At 37.2% G+C, this 19,679-nt stretch overlaps 1 pseudogene; it reads left to right on the top strand.

Annotated features, from left to right (window-relative positions):
- Positions 1 to 19,679, top strand: part of LOC139876539 (polyubiquitin-like) — a 106,250-nt pseudogene that overhangs the window by 43,670 nt on the left and 42,901 nt on the right.

The following is a 19,679-nucleotide window of genomic DNA, read 5'->3' as shown; positions in this document are numbered from 1 at the left end:
TTCTGGAATTGGTTCACTCTGATGTGTGGCAAGCATCAGTTCAATCCCTAGGAGGAGCAAAGTATTTTGTATCATTTATTGATGATTACACTAGGAGATGTTGGGTGTACCCAATCAAGAGGAAGGCAGATGTGTTTGAAGTTTTCAAAGTTTACAAAGTGAGGGTTGAACTTGAAACTGGTAATAAGATCAAGTGTTTCAGGACAGATGATGGACAAGAATACACTGGTGAGGAATTTGATAAGTTCTGCAAACAAGAAGGTATCAAAAGGAAGTTCACAACAGCATACACTCCTCAACAAAATGGAGTGGCAGAGCGGATGAACCGAACCTTGTTAGATAGAACAAGGGCGATGTTAGCAACTGCAAGTTTGGGAAAATCATTCTGGGCAGAAGCAGTAAGTACTGCCTGTTACATGATAAATCGGTCACCATCAACTGCAATTGAGTTGAAATCGCCGATGGAAATATGGACTGGAAAACCAGTTAATTATTCTGACCTTCATGTATTTGGAAGTCTTGTGTACGTAATGTACAATTCTCAAGAAACGACAAAGTTGGATCCGAAGTCCAGAAAGTGTTTGTTCTTGGGGTATGCTGATGGAGTTAAGGGGTATCGCTTGTGGGACCCCACTACCCACAAAGTAGTCATCAGCAGAGATGTTGTCTTTACGGAAGACAAAGATCTTAAAGATGTTAGCACTTCAAAAGAAACTACACCGATACAGGTTATAAATGAATTTTATAAAGATTCTTCTGAAGCAGTTACAGAGCACGATGAAAATCAAGTAGTCGTTGATGAAGCTCCAGCGACTCGTATTTCTAATCGAGAAAGGAAATGTCCAGGGTGGCACTCAGATTACATTATGGAAAACAATGTTGCATATTGTCTTCTAACAGAGGAAGGAGAGCCAACAACTTTTTGTGAGGCACTGAATCATTCAGATGCATCTCAGTGGATGACAGCTATGCAGGAAGAAATTGAAGCTCTTCATAAAAATCAAACATGGGAACTTGTGCCATTGCCGAAAGGTAGAAAACCTATTAGAAATAAATGGGTGTATAAGATCAAGCGAAATGGCGATGATCAAGTGGAGCGGTATCGTGCAAGACTGGTGGTTAAAGGATATGCTTAGAAAGAAGGTAAAGACTTTAATGAAATATTTTCTCCTGTGGTTCGACTTACAACAATTCGAGTAGTTCTAGCGATGTGTGCTACATTTTATTTGCATTTAGAGCAGCTAGATGTGAAAACTGTATTTCTTCATGAAAATCTTGAAGAAGAAATTTATATGCTTCAACCAGAAGGTTTTGAACTACAAGAAAAAAGGAACTTGGTTTGCAGGTTAAAGAAATCTCTTTATGGTCTCAAACAGGCGCCGAGATGTTAGTACAAGAGATTTGATTCTTTCATAATGAGCCTTGAATATAACAGACTTTATACAGACCCTTGTGCATATTTCAAGAAGTTTGGGGACACTGATTTTGTCATTTTGCTGTTATATGTAGACGACATGTTGGTTGCAGGCCCCAACAAAGATCGTATTAATAAGTTGAAGGCTCAATTGGCTAGGGAGTTTAAAATGAAAGACTTGGGTGCCGCAAACAAGATTCTAGGGATGCAAATTCACCGAGACAGAGATAATAGGAAGATTTGGCTTTCTCAAAAGAATTATTTGAAGAAAATCTTGGAGCGTTTCAATATGCAAGATAGTAAGCCAGTCTCAACCCCACTTCCTACTAGTCTCAAGTTATCCTCCGTTATGTGTCCTAGCAGTGAATATGAGAGGAAGGAGATGTCTCGAGTACCGTATGCATCAGCAGTGGGAAGTTTAATGTTCGCAATGATATGTACAAGACCAGATATTGCACATGCAGTGAGAGTAGTTAGTCGGTACATGGCGAATCCTGGTAAAGAGCATTGGAATGCTGTAAAGAGGATCCTAAGATACATTAAGGGTACCTCGGATGTTGCATTATGTTATGGGGAACTGGAATTTATTGTCAAAAGGTATGTTCATTCAAAGACAAAGCATATACGAGTTCAGTATCACTTCGTCCGTGAGAAAGTGGAAGAAGGAATCGTGGATGTGCAGAAAATACATACTGACAACAATGTAGCCAATTTTCTAAAAAGTCAATCAACCGTGACAAGTTTGTTTGGTGCCGTTCCTCATGCGGCCTAGCGAAAACGTAAGCAACATCATAGGCAAGGAAGGATTATCGTGTGAAGATTGATTGAGTTTCAATCGAATCTTCAAGTGGGAGATTGTTGAAATAATAATATGAACAAAGGATGGTTGGTGGATGGCTGATGCAAGATATAGTCAAAAACCACATGTTTATTATGGTATTTGATAATTGTTTGGTGCCCACATTTTTGAGAAGACTTGTCTTTGGTTTCCTACTACACCAACCACATTCTTCTCTCTATAAATAGATCCATCAGATTGTTCATTCAGTGCATCCCAAATTTAAGATGTAATCTTGTATACTAATAGATAAATAGAGAGTTAGTGAATAATCTCCTAATTACAAGAGATATAAAGACTAATGTTTATCCTTGTAATTAGAGAGAAGTGTAATTGCTATTATTCTTATTAGTGAAATATTTCTTTCCTTGCCGGTGGTTTTTTACCCTTTTGGGGTTTTCCACGTTAAATCTCGGTGTCCTATTTTGTTGTTATTTCAATTATTACTAGCGGTTTGCTATAATTCGGTGTCGCCTTTTCTCAACAAGTGGTATCAAGAACTAAGGTTCTAATATCTAGTGTGTATTAATCTACTTATCGTATGCTCTGTGGTTGCCACGGGAGTGGATCGTCCACATCAGAAAATAAGTAAGATTAATTTCACTCGATAAAAGTTCTCGGGTACTATTTCTCGAAAAAATAGTATTGTCGAAAAGAAGATTGTGATTATAGCAATGTCTACGAAATTTGAAATTGAAAAGTTCAACGGGAGTAACTTCTCATTATGGAAACTAAAGATGAAAGCTATCATGAGAAAGGACAAGTGTTTGGCGGCCATCAGTGGACGTTCCGCCGAAGTCATTGATGAAAAATGGGAAGAGATGGACGGACAGGCTATCGCAAATCTTCATCTGGCACTAGCAGATGGCGTTTTGTCTAGCATTGAAGAAAAGAAGACGATGAAAGAGATTTGGGATCACCTCGTAAAATTGTACGAGACCAAATCCCTCCACAAAAAGATATTCCTTAAGAGGAAACTTTATGCGCTACGCATGAATGAATCTACTTCAGTTAATGAGCACATTAATTCTTTGAATACTCTATTTTCTCAACTCGCTTCATTAAGTTGCAATATAGAGCCAAAAGAACGTGCTGAACTTTTACTTCAGAGTCTACCTGACTCGTATGATCAACTCATTATTAACTTAACCAATAATGTTCTCTCGGAGTATCTAGTCTATGATGAAGTTGCGGCTGCTATTCTAGAAGAAGAAAATCGGTGCAATAACAAGGAGGACAAACAGGCCGGTTCACGACAAATGGAGGCCTTGGTGGTATCAGGAGGGAGATCAACATAACGTGGCCCAAGTGGGAGTCACAATCATGGTAAACCGAAGTCTAAAAAGAAGAAGACCTATACATGCTACAATTGTGGCAAGAAAGGTCACCTGAAGAAGGATTGTTGAAGTTTAAATAACTCAAATCCTCAAGGAAATATTGCAAGCACTTCAGATGATGTGACTGCTTTGGTTAGTGAGGCAGTGGTAGCAAATAAAGGCAGAAAGACATTTGTTGATGTCTGGTTATTTGACTCGGGAGCTACTTTTCACATGACCCCTAGAGGAGAATGGTTCAAACAATATGAACGTATCTCAGGAGGATCTGTATACAGTTTCAATGATCATGAACTAAAGATCATTGGAATTGGAGATATCGTTTTGAAGATGCATGATGGTACAGTTCGTACTATTCAAGGTGTGCGACACGTGGAGGGTTTGAAGAAGAACTTATTGTCTTTAGGACAATTGGATGATCTTGGTTGTAAGATGGTGATACATGAGAAGATCATGATAATCAAGAAAGGCGCGGTTGTACTTATGAAAGGAGAAAAGGTGGGTGCTAATTTATACATTCTGAAAGGCGAGATGGTACAGGAATCGGAAGCATCTGTTGCTTCGAATAGTTCAAGTGATAAAGTTACTATGACATGGCATCAAAAGCTTGAAAACATGTCTGAGCAAGGTATGAAGATTCTTGTTGAAAGAAATCTTATTCCTGGTCTTACAAAGGTGTCGCTACCTTTCTGTGAGCATTGTGTAATCAGCAAGCAGCATCGCCTGAAGTTTAACGCATCAAATTCTAGAAGTAAATTGGTTCTGAAATTGGTTCACTCTGATGTGTGGCAAGCACCAGTTCAATCCCTAGGAGGAGCAAAGTATTTTGTATCATTTATTGATGATTACACTAGGAGATGTTGGGTGTACCCAATCAAGAGGAAGGCAGATGTGTTTGAAGTTTTCAAAGTTTACAAAGCGCGGGTTGAACTTGAATCTGGTAAAAAGATCAAGTGTTTCAGGACAGATAATGGACGAGAATACACTGGTGAGGAATTTGATAAGTTCTGCAAACAAGAAGGTATCAAAAGGAAGTTCACAACAGCATACACTTCTCAACAAAACGGAGTGGCAGAGCGAAAGAACCGAACCTTGTTAGATAGAACAAGGGTGATGTTAGCAACTGCAAGTTTGGGAAAATCATTCTGGGTAGAAGCAGTAAGTACTGCCTGATTACGTGATAAATCGGTCACCATCAACTGTAATTGAGTGGAAATCGCCGATGGAAATATGGACTGGAAAACCAGTTAATTATTCTGACCTTCATGTATTTGGAAGTCTTGTGTACGTAATGTACAATTCTCAAGAAATGACAAAGTTGGATCCGAAGTCCAGAAAGTGTTTGTTCTTGGGGTATGCTGATGGAGTTAAGGGGTATCGCTTGTGGGACCCCACTGCCCACAAAGTAGTCATCAGCAGAGATGTTGTCTTTACGGAAGACAAAGATCTTAAAGATGTTAGCACTTCAAAAGAAACTACACCGATACAGGTTATAAATGAATTTTATAAAGATTCTTCTGAAGCAGTACCAGAGCACGATGAAAATCAAGTAGTCGTTGATGAAGCTCCAGCGACTCGTATTTCTAATCGAGAAAGGAAACGTCCAGGGTGGCACTCAGATTATATTATGGAAAACAATGTTGCATATTGTCTTCTAACAGAGGAAGGAGAGCCAACAACTTTTCGCGAGGCCCTGAATTATTCAGATGCATCTCAGTGGATGACAGCTATGCAGGAAGAAATTGAAGCTCTTCATAAAAATCAAACATGGAAACTTGTGCCATTGCCGAAAGGTAGAAAACCTATTGGAAATAAATGGGTGTATAAGATCAAGCGAAATGGTGATGATCAAGTGGAGCGGTATCATGCAAGACTGGTGGTTAAAGGATATGCTCAGAAAGAAGGTAAAGACTTTAATGAAATATTTTCTCCTGTGGTTCGACTTACAACAATTCGAGTAGTTCTAGTGATGTGTGCTACATTTTATTTGCATCTAGAGCAGCTAGATGTGAAAACTGCATTTCTTCATGAAAATCTTGAAGAAGAAATTTATATGCTTCAACCAGAAGGTTTTGAACTACAAGAAAAAAGGAACTTGGTTTGCAGGTTAAAGAAATCTCTTTATGGTCTCAAACAGGCGCCGAGATGTTAGTACAAGAGATTTGATTCTTTCATAATGAGCCTTGAATATAACAGACTTTATACAGACCCTTGTGCATATTTCAAGAGGTTTGGGGACACTGATTTTGTCATTTTGCTGTTATATGTAGACGACATGTTGATAAGAAATGTCTCAGAATTACAAGAGTACAAGATTCAAAACGCAAAGTACAAGATATTAAATTGTACGCAAGGACGTTCGAAAATCCGGAACCGGGACATGAGTCAACTCTCAACGCTCGACGCAACGGACCGAAAGTTACAAATTAATTATGTATATAAATATAATATAATATATAATTAATTATATAAATTATATATTTATATTATTAAAATCCGTCGGCAGACTAGGATCCAAACTTGTGTGAGCTGGATTTACGAACTCCGTGACTTACGGAGTTTGAAGAGCAAGAGTGCCGCGACTCGCGGAATAGCCAAATTCGAAAATGCCTATAAAAGGCAACGCATTCTGAACGTTTTATATATCCTAATTCTATCTTTCTTTCCATCCTACGTAAACGTGTGTGTATATATATATATATATATATATATATATATATATATATATATATATATATTTATATTTTAATTTTAATTTTAATTTTAAATCCTAATAATAAGGGTATGTTAGCAAATGTTGTAAGGGTGTAAGTCGAAATTCTGTCCGTGTAACGCTACGCTATTTTTAATCATTGTAAGTTACGTTCAACCTTTTTAATTTAATGTCTCGTAGCTAAATTATTATTATGCTTATTTAAATCGAAGTAATCATGAAGTTGGACTAATTACTAAAATTGGGTAATTGGGCTTTGTACCATAATTGGGATTTGGACAAAAGAACGACACTTGTGGAAATTAGACTATGGGCTATTAATGGGCTTTATATTTGTTTAACTAAATGATAGTTTGTTAATTTTAATATAAAGATTTGCAATTGGACGTCCCTATAAATAACCATATACACTCGATCGGACACGATGGGCGGGATATTTATATGTACGAATAATCGTTCATTTAACTGGATACGGGAATGGATTAATAGTCTATGGAATTATTAAAACAGGAGTGAAATTATGTACAAGGTCACTTGGCATAATTGATAACAAAGTATTAAAACCTTGGGTTACACGCAGTCGATAACCTGGTGTAATTATTAAACAAAGTATTAAAATCTTGTTACAGTTTAAGTCCCCAATTAGTTGGAATATTTAACTTCGGGTATAAGGATAATTTGACGAGGATACTCGCACTTTATATTTATGACTGATGGACTGTTATGGATAAAAACCAGACGGACATATTGAATAATCCAGGAGAAAGGACAATTAACCCATAGGCATAAAACTAAAAATCAACACGTCAAACATCATGATTACGGAAGTTTAAATAAGCATAATTCTTTTATTTCATATTTAATTTCCTTTATTTTATATTTAATTGCATTTTTAATTATCGCACTTTTATTTATTGTTATTAATTGCATTTTTAATTATCATACTTTTTAATTATCGCAAGTTTATTTTATCGCACTTTTATTTATCGCAATTTCATTATCGTTATTTACTTTACGCTTTAAATTAAGTTGTATTTATTTTTAATATTTTACATTAGGTTTTAACTGCGACTAAAGTTTTAAAATCGACAAACCGGTCATTAAACGGTAAAAATCCCCCCTTTATAATAATAATATTACTTATATATATATTTGTATTTTTATAAATTAAAACTAATATAGCGTTAAGCTTTGTTTAAAAGATTCCCTGTGGAATGAACCGGACTTACTAAAAACTACACTACTGTACGATTAGGTACACTGCCTATAAGTGTTGTAGCAAGGTTTAAGTATATCCATTCTATAAATAAATAAATATCTTGTGTAAAATTGTATCGTATTTAATAGTTTTTCTAGTAAAATATAAGCTATTTCATATACACCTCTGCGCACATCAGAGGGGGGGGGGGAATCTTGCTTTTCAAAAAAAAAAAAAAGAAAAATAAAAAAGAGAGAGAAGAAAAAGGAATTTCGTAGTATAAGAAAATCAATTATAACGAGGAATTGCTTAATGAATCTCCAAGCTGTACTTTAGTCCATTAAAAGAGCGTTTTTCATGGACCAAGCATTCAAACTCTCAACAACATTCTCAATATCATTGTTAAACAGATATAAATGCGGTTCTTCGAAAGCTGCAAATGTTGGATAAACTCTCGACGTTAATGACTACCGTTCAGCCCTCCCTGAAGCATTCAACAACCGAGTGATCAAACACGCTCCTAACTAAAAGCTTCTTTTTTTTTTGAACAACGATTGGGATCACCCGAGGAGGACTAAACCACCCGTTGCGATCATCTCCCGTTTTGACTATGCCAATGCAACGATAATAACCCCGCCCCCATCGCTGCCCGAGAGGAAACCCTGAAACCGATCCAAGGGCACGACCAAGTAAAACCCCCCTCCCCTTTACCCCACAAACGATATGGGAAAGGTGCCATCGGTGGATACTTCATGGCAGGGATAAAATTGTGTTTTTAATATGTAACTAACGGGGGTCGAACTCCTGACCTCCCCCTAAAGGAGTCAGGCCACCAACCGCTGGACCACATCACAACTTCAACTACAAGCTTCTTTTTAATAAGACCAACATCCACAAAGCCTGCAAGTTATGGTGTGTACGCGTCTTGGTTCAAGGATTAACTGTATTCATAAAAAATGAGGTCCACTCGGAAGCAATCTCTCTATCCGTCGAATAGAGAGAGAGATGACTTTCTCTACTTTTGAGTTACTCTGGGTAGAGAAATGACTTGTCTTTATTCTCGGATAGGGGAAGGATTGTCTACATCTCACCTCCTCCATACACCACTTATGTGGTAGTGGGTTTTGTTGTTGTATAAAAAACGATAGACAAACATCATGGTCTTATAAGAACAAATACAATAATAAACAATCAACAGAGAGATAGATACGTTGAAGCGTCAGAGCACATTAGGACTTTATATTTGTTGTCATCAATAGTCTTGAACACCCAAAAAGAAAACAGGTGTGTATACTGCAAGCTTGGTTGAAGCCAAAGTCAAATCACCAAAAGGTCCTGAACACCACCTGGTTGAGTATTCCATGAATTGATTAACGAAAACGCCCATTTTTCAAACAAAATATAACGATTCACACTCAAAATAACTTAAATGTCAAAATATTACGATTTGTCCTCAAAAGGACGTAATTAAGGAAGCATTTTGGCAATTACGTTCTTTTGAGGTCGAATCGTTATATTTTTTTTCGGAAAATTATAGTTTTTGTTAATATCCAGAATATGATGTAAAAGTTGAGCCTGACTGGGCCCAATTCAAAACCCTTATAATGATCGTATAAAACAGAATAAAGAACGTCTAAAAATTTAACGGGCCTAAAAATAGAAAACATGCAGATCTTCGTGAAAACCTTAACCGGTAAAACCATAACCCTAGAGGTTGAAAGCAGCGATACCATCGACAATGTTAAGGCCAAGATTCAGGACAAGGAAGGTATGAATAATTTTACGAAGCTAATTAATATTTTAAACGTAATTGATTCATTTTAACTTTTCATAGATACATATATATCTATTATGTAACTTGTAGGTATTCCTCCGGACCAGCAGCGTTTAATCTTTGCCGGAAAGCAGCTTGAAGATGGCCGAACTCTCGCTGATTACAACGTACAGAAAGGTTCGTTTTTTTCATATGGAATTTGTGCATATATTTAACAACTAGTTTTATTACTTTTCGTGGAAATGAACGTTATAAAGTTTATGATCGTGCCTTTTTAATACTATTATTTCTTATCATGATACTGTTTTCATATTAGTTATTTTGTGAATTTGGCGTGATTTTAAATGATTGTATAATTTAATAATTTAATTTAAGGATAGTATGTGATATTGATTACCATTTTAAATGGCTTGATCTAAATTGTGACATTAATGCACTTATGAGTGTGTTATAGGAAAATAATGTTTAGTGAAATTTATGTAAAATGCTAGTATTGTACTATTGTTTGAGTTTAGACAGAGTATTAATTAATGTTCTGCTTTTTGTTCAGAATCGACTCTTCATTTAGTGTTGAGGCTGAGGGGAGGACTTAACATTTTCGAACCCACTTTGAAGGCGTTGGCCCAGAAATACAATCAGGACAAGAAAGTTTGCCGCAAGTAAGTTTATTTATTCATCTTCAAGATGTGTTGATGTATGTCAGATATACCTTTTACTCAGTAACTGAATCATTGAAAAGATCGGCGGATTCGGTTTTTCTTTTCTACTGAGAAATTCTAATCTGCTTCACAACCATATTGCCTATCAAACTTCTAAGTTTTTATTTACATCTAACGTTTAATGCTCCTTTATTTTGTTCAAAGACTTGTTTACATGATCTTGTTTGCCATTGATGTTGTTTATCTTGTTGAATTATGTGTTGTATGTAGTTGGATATGTTCTTGAGCTTATCTGAATTCCATCTTTATTTATATTATTTCTTTATTAAGGCAGTCGAAATTAAAATTTATCTAGACTATCTGTTATGTTAAAGTTAATTAATGCCTTTTATGGCTGAATTGTGTTATTATTAGGTGTTATGCTCGCTTGCCGCCAAGGGCTGTAAACTGCAGGAAGAAAAAGTGTGGCCACAGCAAACAAGTAATCATTTTTTCAACTTTCCTTATATTTTTCCTTCTATTGTGATTTTTTATTTGCTTAATTTGATCTTTTTCTTCAGTTTGTTGACTTTTTTTTTTCTTTTTCCTATTTTGTGTTTGCAGCTAAGGCAAAAAAAGAAAAGCAAGTACAATTGACATACAAGTGTTTTGTTTGTTGGAAAAGGAACATGTCTGGTTAATTCTGGAATATCTGCATCTATTTTTAGTGATTTTTGCTATTAAGTACCTATGAATGTGAACTTGCTAAACTGTTTGTTTAATTCAAGAAAACCGTTGGTTAGATGAACTTACCAGTTACCATATTAACCTTTCGTCTCCTTTAATATTATTATCGGTCTCTGATTGCACTATTACCATGAGCTTTACAGTTCAGTTTCTCCAAAGTATAGTTCCCTTCAAATCTCCATCAAATCGCCTTCGCAAGAACAAAAAATTATAAACCTGTATGAAATGTCATACATAGTGCATATCTGGTATGTACAGAGTGCATAGTCCAAAAGTTTATATTTTGGTTCTAGTTAGGTGAAATGCCGAAATACTAAAGCGAGTACATTAGCAGCTAAACTTTTATTGCAGATGTTTGTCGCTCAATAAAAGAGTATCAAATTACCAGTCATTGTGAACACTTTTCAGTTTCCTATCTGTTGAAATAATAATGTGAATAAAGGATGGTTGGTGGATGGCTGATGCAAGATATAGTCAAACACCACATGTTTATTATGGTATTTGATAATTGTTTGGTGCCTACATTTTTGAGAAGACTTGTCTTTGGTTTCCTACTACACCAACCACATTCTTCTCTCTATAAATAGATCCATCAGATTGTTCATTCAGTGCATCCCAAATTCAAGATGTAATCTTGTATACTAATAGATAAATAGAGAGTTAGTGAATAATCTCCTAATTACAAGAGATATAAAGATTAATGTTTATCCTTGTAATTAGAGAGAAGTGTAATTCCTATTATTCTTATTAGTGAAATGTTTCTTTCCTTGCCCGTGGTTTTTTACCCTTTTGGGGTTTTCCACGTTAAATCTCGGTGTCCTATTTTGTTGTTATTTCAATTATTACTAGCGGTTTGCTATAATTCGGTATCGTCTTTTCTCAACAAGTGGTATCAAGAACTAAGGTTCTAATTTCTAGTGTGTATTAATCTACTTATCGTATGCTCTGTGGTTGTCACGGGAGTGGATCGTCCACATCAGAAAATAAGTAAGATTAATTTCACTCGATAAAAGTTCTCGGGTACTATTTCTCGAAAAAATAGTATTGTCGAAAAGAAGATTGTGATTATAGCAATGTCTACTAAATTTGAAATTGAAAAGTTCAACGGGAGTAACTTCTCATTATGGAAACTAAAGATGAAAGCTATCATGAGAAAGGACAAGTGTTTGGCGGCCATCAGTGGACGTTCCGCCGAAGTCACTGATGAAAAATGGGAAGAGATGGACGGACATGCTATCGCAAATCTTCATCTGGCACTAGCAGATGGCGTTTTGTCTAGCATTGAAGAAAAGAAGACGATGAAAGAGATTTGGGATCACCTCGTAAAATTGTACGAGACCAAATTACTCCACAACAAGATATTCCTTAAGAGGAAACTTTATGCGCTACGTATGAATGAATCTACTTCAGTTAATGAGCACATTAATTCTTTGAATACTCTATTTTCTCAACTCGCTTCATTAAGTTGCAATATAGAGCCACAAGAACGTGCTGAACTTTTACTTCAGAGTCTACCTGACTCGTATGATCAACTCATTATTAACTTAACCAATAATGTTCTCTCGGAGTATCTAGTCTATGATGAAGTTGCGGCTGATATTCTAGAAGAAGAAAATCGGTGCAATAACAAGGAGGACAAACAGGCCGGTTCACGACAAATGGAGGCCTTGGTGGTATCAGGAGGGAGATCAACAGAACGTGGCCCAAGTGGGAGTCACAATCATGGTAAACCGAAGTCTAAAAAGAAGAAGACCTATACATGCTACAATTGTGGCAAGAAAGGTCACCTGAAGAAGGATTGTCGAAGTTTAAATAACTCAAATCCTCAAGGAAATATTGCAAGCACCTCAGATGATGTGACTGCTTTGGTTAGTGAGGCAGTGGTAGCAAATGAAGGCAGAAAGACATTTGTTGATGTCTGGTTATTTGACTCGGGAGCTACTTTTCACATGACTCCTAGAAGAGAATGGTTCAAACAATATGAACGTATCTCAGGAGGATCTGTATACAGTTGCAATGATCATGAACTAAAGATCATTGGAATTGGAGATATCGTTTTGAAGATGCATGATGGTACAGTTCGTACTATTCAAGGTGTGCGACACGTGGAGGGTTTGAAGAAGAACTTATTGTCTTTAGGACAATTGGATGATCTTGGTTGTAAGATGGTGATACATGAGAAGATCATGATAATCAAGAAAGGCGCGGTTGTACTTATGAAAGGAGAAAAGGTGGGTGCTAATTTATACATTCTGAAAGGCGAGATGGTACAGGAATCGGAAGCATCTGTTGCTTCGAATAGTTCAAGTGATAAAGTTACTATGACATGGCATCAAAAGCTTGGACACATGTCTGAGCAAGGTATGAAGATTCTTGTTGAAAGAAATCTTATTCCTGGTCTTACAAAGGTGTCGCTACCTTTCTGTGAGCATTGTGTAATCAGAAAGCAGCATCGCCTGAAGTTTAACGCATCAAATTCTAGAAGTAAATTGCTTCTGGAATTGGTTCACTCTGATGTGTGGCAAGCATCAGTTCAATCCCTAGGAGGAGCAAAGTATTTTGTATCATTTATTGATGATTACACTAGGAGATGTTGGGTGTACCCAATCAAGAGGAAGGCAGATGTGTTTGAAGTTTTCAAAGTTTACAAAGTGAGGGTTGAACTTGAAACTGGTAATAAGATCAAGTGTTTCAGGACAGATAATGGACAAGAATACACTGGTGAGGAATTTGATAAGTTCTGCAAACAAGAAGGTATCAAAAGGAAGTTCACAACAGCATACACTCCTCAACAAAATGGAGTGGCAGAGCGGATGAACCGAACCTTGTTAGATAGAACAAGGGCGATGTTAGCAACTGCAAGTTTGGGAAAATCATTCTGGGCAGAAGCAGTAAGTACTGCCTGTTACATGATAAATCGGTCACCATCAACTGCAATTGAGTTAAAATCGCCGATGGAAATATGGACTGGAAAACCAGTTAATTATTCTGACCTTCATGTATTTGGAAGTCTTGTGTACGTAATGTACAATTCTCAAGAAACGACAAAGTTGGATCCGAAGTCCAGAAAGTGTTTGTTCTTGGGGTATGCTGATGGAGTTAAGGGGTATCGCTTGTGGGACCTCACTACCCACAAAGTAGTCATCAGCAGAGATGTTGTCTTTACGGAAGACAAAGATCTTAAAGATGTTAGCACTTCAAAAGAAACTACACCGATACAGGTTATAAATGAATTTTATAAAGATTCTTCTGAAGCAGTTCCAGAGCACGATGAAAATCAAGTAGTCGTTGATGAAGCTCCAGCGACTCGTATTTCTAATCGAGAAAGGAAATGTCCAGGGTGGCACTCAGATTACATTATGGAAAACAATGTTGCATATTGTCTTCTAACAGAGGAAGGAGAGCCAACAACTTTTTGTGAGGCACTGAATCATTCAGATGCATCTCAGTGGATGACAGCTATGCAGGAAGAAATTGAAGCTCTTCATAAAAATCAAACATGGGAACTTGTGCCATTGCCGAAAGGTAGAAAACCTATTAGAAATAAATGGGTGTATAAGATCAAGTGAAATGGCGATGATCAAGTGGAGCGGTATCGTGCAAGACTGGTGGTTAAAGGATATGCTCAGAAAGAAGGTAAAGACTTTAATGAAATATTTTCTCCTGTGGTTCGACTTACAACAATTCGAGTAGTTCTAGCGATGTGTGCTACATTTTATTTGCATTTAGAGCAGCTAGATGTGAAAACTGTATTTCTTCATGAAAATCTTGAAGAAGAAATTTATATGCTTCAACCAGAAGGTTTTGAACTACAAGAAAAAAGGAACTTGGTTTGCAGGTTAAAGAAATCTCTTTATGGTCTCAAACAGGCGCCGAGATGTTAGTACAAGAGATTTGATTCTTTCATAATGAGCCTTGAATATAACAGACTTTATACAGACCCTTGTGCATATTTCAAGAGGTTTGGGGACACTGATTTTGTCATTTTGCTGTTATATGTAGACGACATGTTGGTTGCAGGCCCCAACAAAGATCGTATTAATAAGTTGAAGGCTCAATTGGCTAGGGAGTTTGAAATGAAAGACTTGGGTGCCGCAAACAAGATTCTAGGGATGCAAATTCACCGAGACAGAGATAATAGGAAGATTTGGCTTTCTCAAAAGAATTATTTGAAGAAAATCTTGGAGCGTTTCAATATGCAAGATAGTAAGCCAGTCTCAACCCCACTTCCTACTAGTCTCAAGTTATCCTCCGTTATGTGTCCTAGCAGTGAATATGAGAGGAAGGAGATGTCTCGAGTACCGTATGCATCAGCAGTGGGAAGTTTAATGTTCGCAATGATATGTACAAGACCAGATATTGCACATGCAGTGAGAGTAGTTAGTCGGTACATGGCGAATCCTGGTAAAGAGCATTGGAATGCGGTAAAGAGGATCCTAAGATACATTAAGGGTACCTCGGATGTTGCATTATGTTATGGGGAACTGGAATTTATTGTCAAAAGGTATGTTCATTCAAAGACAAAGCATATACGAGTTCAGTATCACTTCGTCCGTGAGAAAGTGGAAGAAGGAATCGTGGATGTGCAGAAAATACATACTGACAACAATGTAGCCAATTTTCTAAAAAGTCAATCAACCGTGACAAGTTTGTTTGGTGCCGTTCCTCATGCGGCCTAGCGAAAACGTAAGCAACATCATAGGCAAGGAAGGATTATCGTGTGAAGATTGATTGAGTTTCAATCGAATCTTCAAGTGGGAGATTGTTGAAATAATAATATGAACAAAGGATGGTTGGTGGATGGCTGATGCAAGATATAGTCAAAAACCACATGTTTATTATGGTATTTGATAATTGTTTGGTGCCCACATTTTTGAGAAGACTTGTCTTTGGTTTCCTACTACACCAACCACATTCTTCTCTCTATAAATAGATCCATCAGATTGTTCATTCAGTGCATCCCAAATTTAAGATGTAATCTTGTATACTAATAGATAAATAGAGAGTTAGTGAATAATCTCCTAATTACAAGAGATATAAAGACTAATGTTTATCCTTGTAATTAGAGAGAAGTGTAATTCCTATTATTCTTATTAGTGAAATATTTCTTTCCTTGCCTGTGGTTTTTTACCCTTTTGGGGTTTTCCACGTTAAATCTCGGTGTCCTATTTTGTTGTTATTTCAATTATTACTAGCGGTTTGCTATAATTCGGTGTCGCCTTTTCTCAACAAGTGGTATCAAGAACTAAGGTTCTAATATCTAGTGTGTATTAATCTACTTATCGTATGCTCTGTGGTTGCCACGGGAGTGGATCGTCCACATCAGAAAATAAGTAAGATTAATTTCACTCGATAAAAGTTCTCGGGTACTATTTCTCGAAAAAATAGTATTGTCGAAAAGAAGATTGTGATTATAGCAATGTCTACGAAATTTGAAATTGAAAAGTTCAACGGGAGTAACTTCTCATTATGGAAACTAAAGATGAAAGCTATCATGAGAAAGGACAAGTGTTTGGCGGCCATCAGTGGACGTTCCGCCGAAGTCATTGATGAAAAATGGGAAGAGATGGACGGACAGGCTATCGCAAATCTTCATCTGGCACTAGCAGATGGCGTTTTGTCTAGCATTGAAGAAAAGAAGACGATGAAAGAGATTTGGGATCACCTCGTAAAATTGTACGAGACCAAATCCCTCCACAAAAAGATATTCCTTAAGAGGAAACTTTATGCGCTACGCATGAATGAATCTACTTCAGTTAATGAGCACATTAATTCTTTGAATACTCTATTTTCTCAACTCGCTTCATTAAGTTGCAATATAGAGCCAAAAGAACGTGCTGAACTTTTACTTCAGAGTCTACCTGACTCGTATGATCAACTCATTATTAACTTAACCAATAATGTTCTCTCGGAGTATCTAGTCTATGATGAAGTTGCGGCTGCTATTCTAGAAGAAGAAAATCGGTGCAATAACAAGGAGGACAAACAGGCCGGTTCACGACAAATGGAGGCCTTGGTGGTATCAGGAGGGAGATCAACAGAACGTGGCCCAAGTGGGAGTCACAATCATGGTAAACCGAAGTCTAAAAAGAAGAAGACCTATACATGCTACGATTGTGGCAAGAAAGGTCACCTGAAGAAGGATTGTCTAAGTTTAAATAACTCAAATCCTCAAGGAAATATTGCAAGCACTTCAGATGATGTGACTGCTTTGGTTAGTGAGGCAGTGGTAGCAAATGAAGGCAGAAAGACATTTGTTGATGTCTGGTTATTTAACTCGGGAGCTACTTTTCACATGACCCCTAGAGGAGAATGGTTCCAACAATATGAACGTATCTCAGGAGGATCTGTATACAGTTTCAATGATCATGAACTAAAGATCATTGGAATTGGAGATATCGTTTTGAAGATGCATGATGGTACAGTTCGTACTATTCAAGGTGTGATACACGTGGAGGGTTTGAAGAAGAACTTATTGTCTTTAGGACAATTGGATGATCTTGGTTGTAAGATGGTGATACATGAGAAGATCATGATAATGAAGAACGGCGCGGTTGTACTTATGAAAGGAGAAAAGGTGGGTGCTAATTTATACATTCTGAAAGGCGAGATGGTACAGGAATCGGAAGCATCTGTTGCTTCGAATAGTTCAAGTGATAAAGTTACTATGACATGGCATCAAAAGCTTGAAAACATGTCTGAGCAAGGTATGAAGATTCTTGTTGAAAGAAATCTTATTCCTGGTCTTACAAAGGTGTCGCTACCTTTCTGTGAGCATTGTGTAATCAGCAAGTAGCATCGCCTGAAGTTTAACGCATCAAATTCTAGAAGTAAATTGGTTCTGAAATTGGTTCACTCTGATGTGTGGCAAGCACCAGTTCAATCCCTAGGAGGAGCAAAGTATTTTGTATCATTTATTGATGATTACACTAGGAGATGTTGGGTGTACCCAATCAAGAGGAAGGCAGATGTGTTTGAAGTTTTCAAAGTTTACAAAGCGCGGGTTGAACTTGAATCTGGTAAAAAGATCAAGTGTTTCAGGACAGATAATGGACGAGAATACACTGGTGAGGAATTTGATAAGTTCTGCAAACAAGAAGGTATCAAAAGGAAGTTCACAACAGCATACACTTCTCAACAAAACGGAGTGGCAGAGCGAAAGAACCGAACCTTGTTAGATAGAACAAGGGTGATGTTAGCAACTGCAAGTTTGGGAAAATCATTCTGGGCAGAAGCAGTAAGTACTGCCTGATTACGTGATAAATCGGTCACCATCAACTGTAATTGAGTGGAAATCGCCGATGGAAATATGGACTGGAAAACCAGTTAATTATTCTGACCTTCATGTATTTGGAAGTCTTGTGTACGTAATGTACAATTCTCAAGAAATGACAAAGTTGGATCCGAAGTCCAGAAAGTGTTTGTTCTTGGGGTATGCTGATGGAGTTAAGGGGTATCGCTTGTGGGACCCCACTGCCCACAAAGTAGTCATCAGCAGAGATGTTGTCTTTACGGAAGACAAAGATCTTAAAGATGTTAGCACTTCAAAAGAAACTACACCGATACAGGTTATAAATGAATTTTATAAAGATTCTTCTGAAGCAGTACCAGAGCACGATGAAAATCAAGTAGTCGTTGATGAAGCTCCAGCGACTCGTATTTCTAATCGAGAAAGGAAACGTCCAGGGTGGCACTCAGATTATATTATGGAAAACAATGTTGCATATTGTCTTCTAACAGAGGAAGGAGAGCCAACAACTTTTCGCGAGGCCCTGAATCATTCAGATGCATCTCAGTGGATGACAGCTATGCAGGAAGAAATTGAAGCTCTTCATAAAAATCAAACATGGAAACTTGTGCCATTGCCGAAAGGTAGAAAACCTATTGGAAATAAATGGGTGTATAAGATCAAGCGAAATGGTGATGATCAAGTGGAGCGGTATCATGCAAGACTGGTGGTTAAAGGATATGCTCAGAAAGAAGGTAAAGACTTTAATGAAATATTTTCTCCTGTGGTTCGACTTACAACAATTCGAGTAGTTCTAGTGATGTGTGCTACATTTTATTTGCATCTAGAGCAGCTAGATGTGAAAACTGCATTTCTTCATGAAAATCTTGAAGAAGAAATTTATATGCTTCAACCAGAAGGTTTTGAACTACAAGAAAAAAGGAACTTGGTTTGCAGGTTAAAGAAATCTCTTTATGGTCTCAAACAGGCGCCGAGATGTTAGTACAAGAGATTTGATTCTTTCATAATGAGCCTTGAATATAACAGACTTTATACAGACCCTTGTGCATATTTCAAGAGGTTTGGGGACAATGATTTTGTCATTTTGCTGTTATATGTAGACGACATGTTGGTTGCAGGCCCCAACAAAGATCGTATTAATAAGCTGAAGGCTCAATTGGCTAGGGAGTTTGAAATGAAAGACTTGGGTGCCGCAAACAAGATTCTAGGGATGCAAATTCATCGAGACAGAGATAATAGGAAGATTTGGCTTTCTCAAAAGAATTATTTGAAGAAAATCTTGGAGCGTTTCAATATGCAAGATAGTAAGCCAGTCTCAACCCCACTTCCTACTAATCTCAAGTTATCCTCCGTTATGTGTCCTAGCAGTGAATATGAGAGGAAGGAGATGTCTCGAGTACCGTATGCATCAGAAGTGGGAAGTTTAATGTTCGCAATGATATGTACAAGACCAGATATTGCACATGCAGTGAGAGTAGTTAGTCGGTACATGGCGAATCCTGGTAAAGAGCATTGGAATGCGGTAAAGAGGATCCTAAGATACATTAAGGGTACCTCGGATGTTGCATTATGTTATGGGGAACTGGAATTTATTGTCAAAAGGTATGTTCATTCAAAGACAAAGCATATACGAGTTCAGTATCACTTCGTCCGTGAGAAAGTGGAAGAAGGAATCGTGGATGTGCAGAAAATACATACTGACGACAATGTAGCCGATTTTCTAAAAAGTCAATCAACCGTGACAAGTTTGTTTGGTGCCGTTCCTCATGCGGCC

Source organism: Rutidosis leptorrhynchoides, chromosome 1 (assembly GCF_046630445.1).
Source record: "Rutidosis leptorrhynchoides isolate AG116_Rl617_1_P2 chromosome 1, CSIRO_AGI_Rlap_v1, whole genome shotgun sequence".
Classification (NCBI taxonomy): domain Eukaryota; kingdom Viridiplantae; phylum Streptophyta; class Magnoliopsida; order Asterales; family Asteraceae; genus Rutidosis; species Rutidosis leptorrhynchoides.
This window is presented reverse-complemented; position numbering and strand designations above follow the sequence as displayed.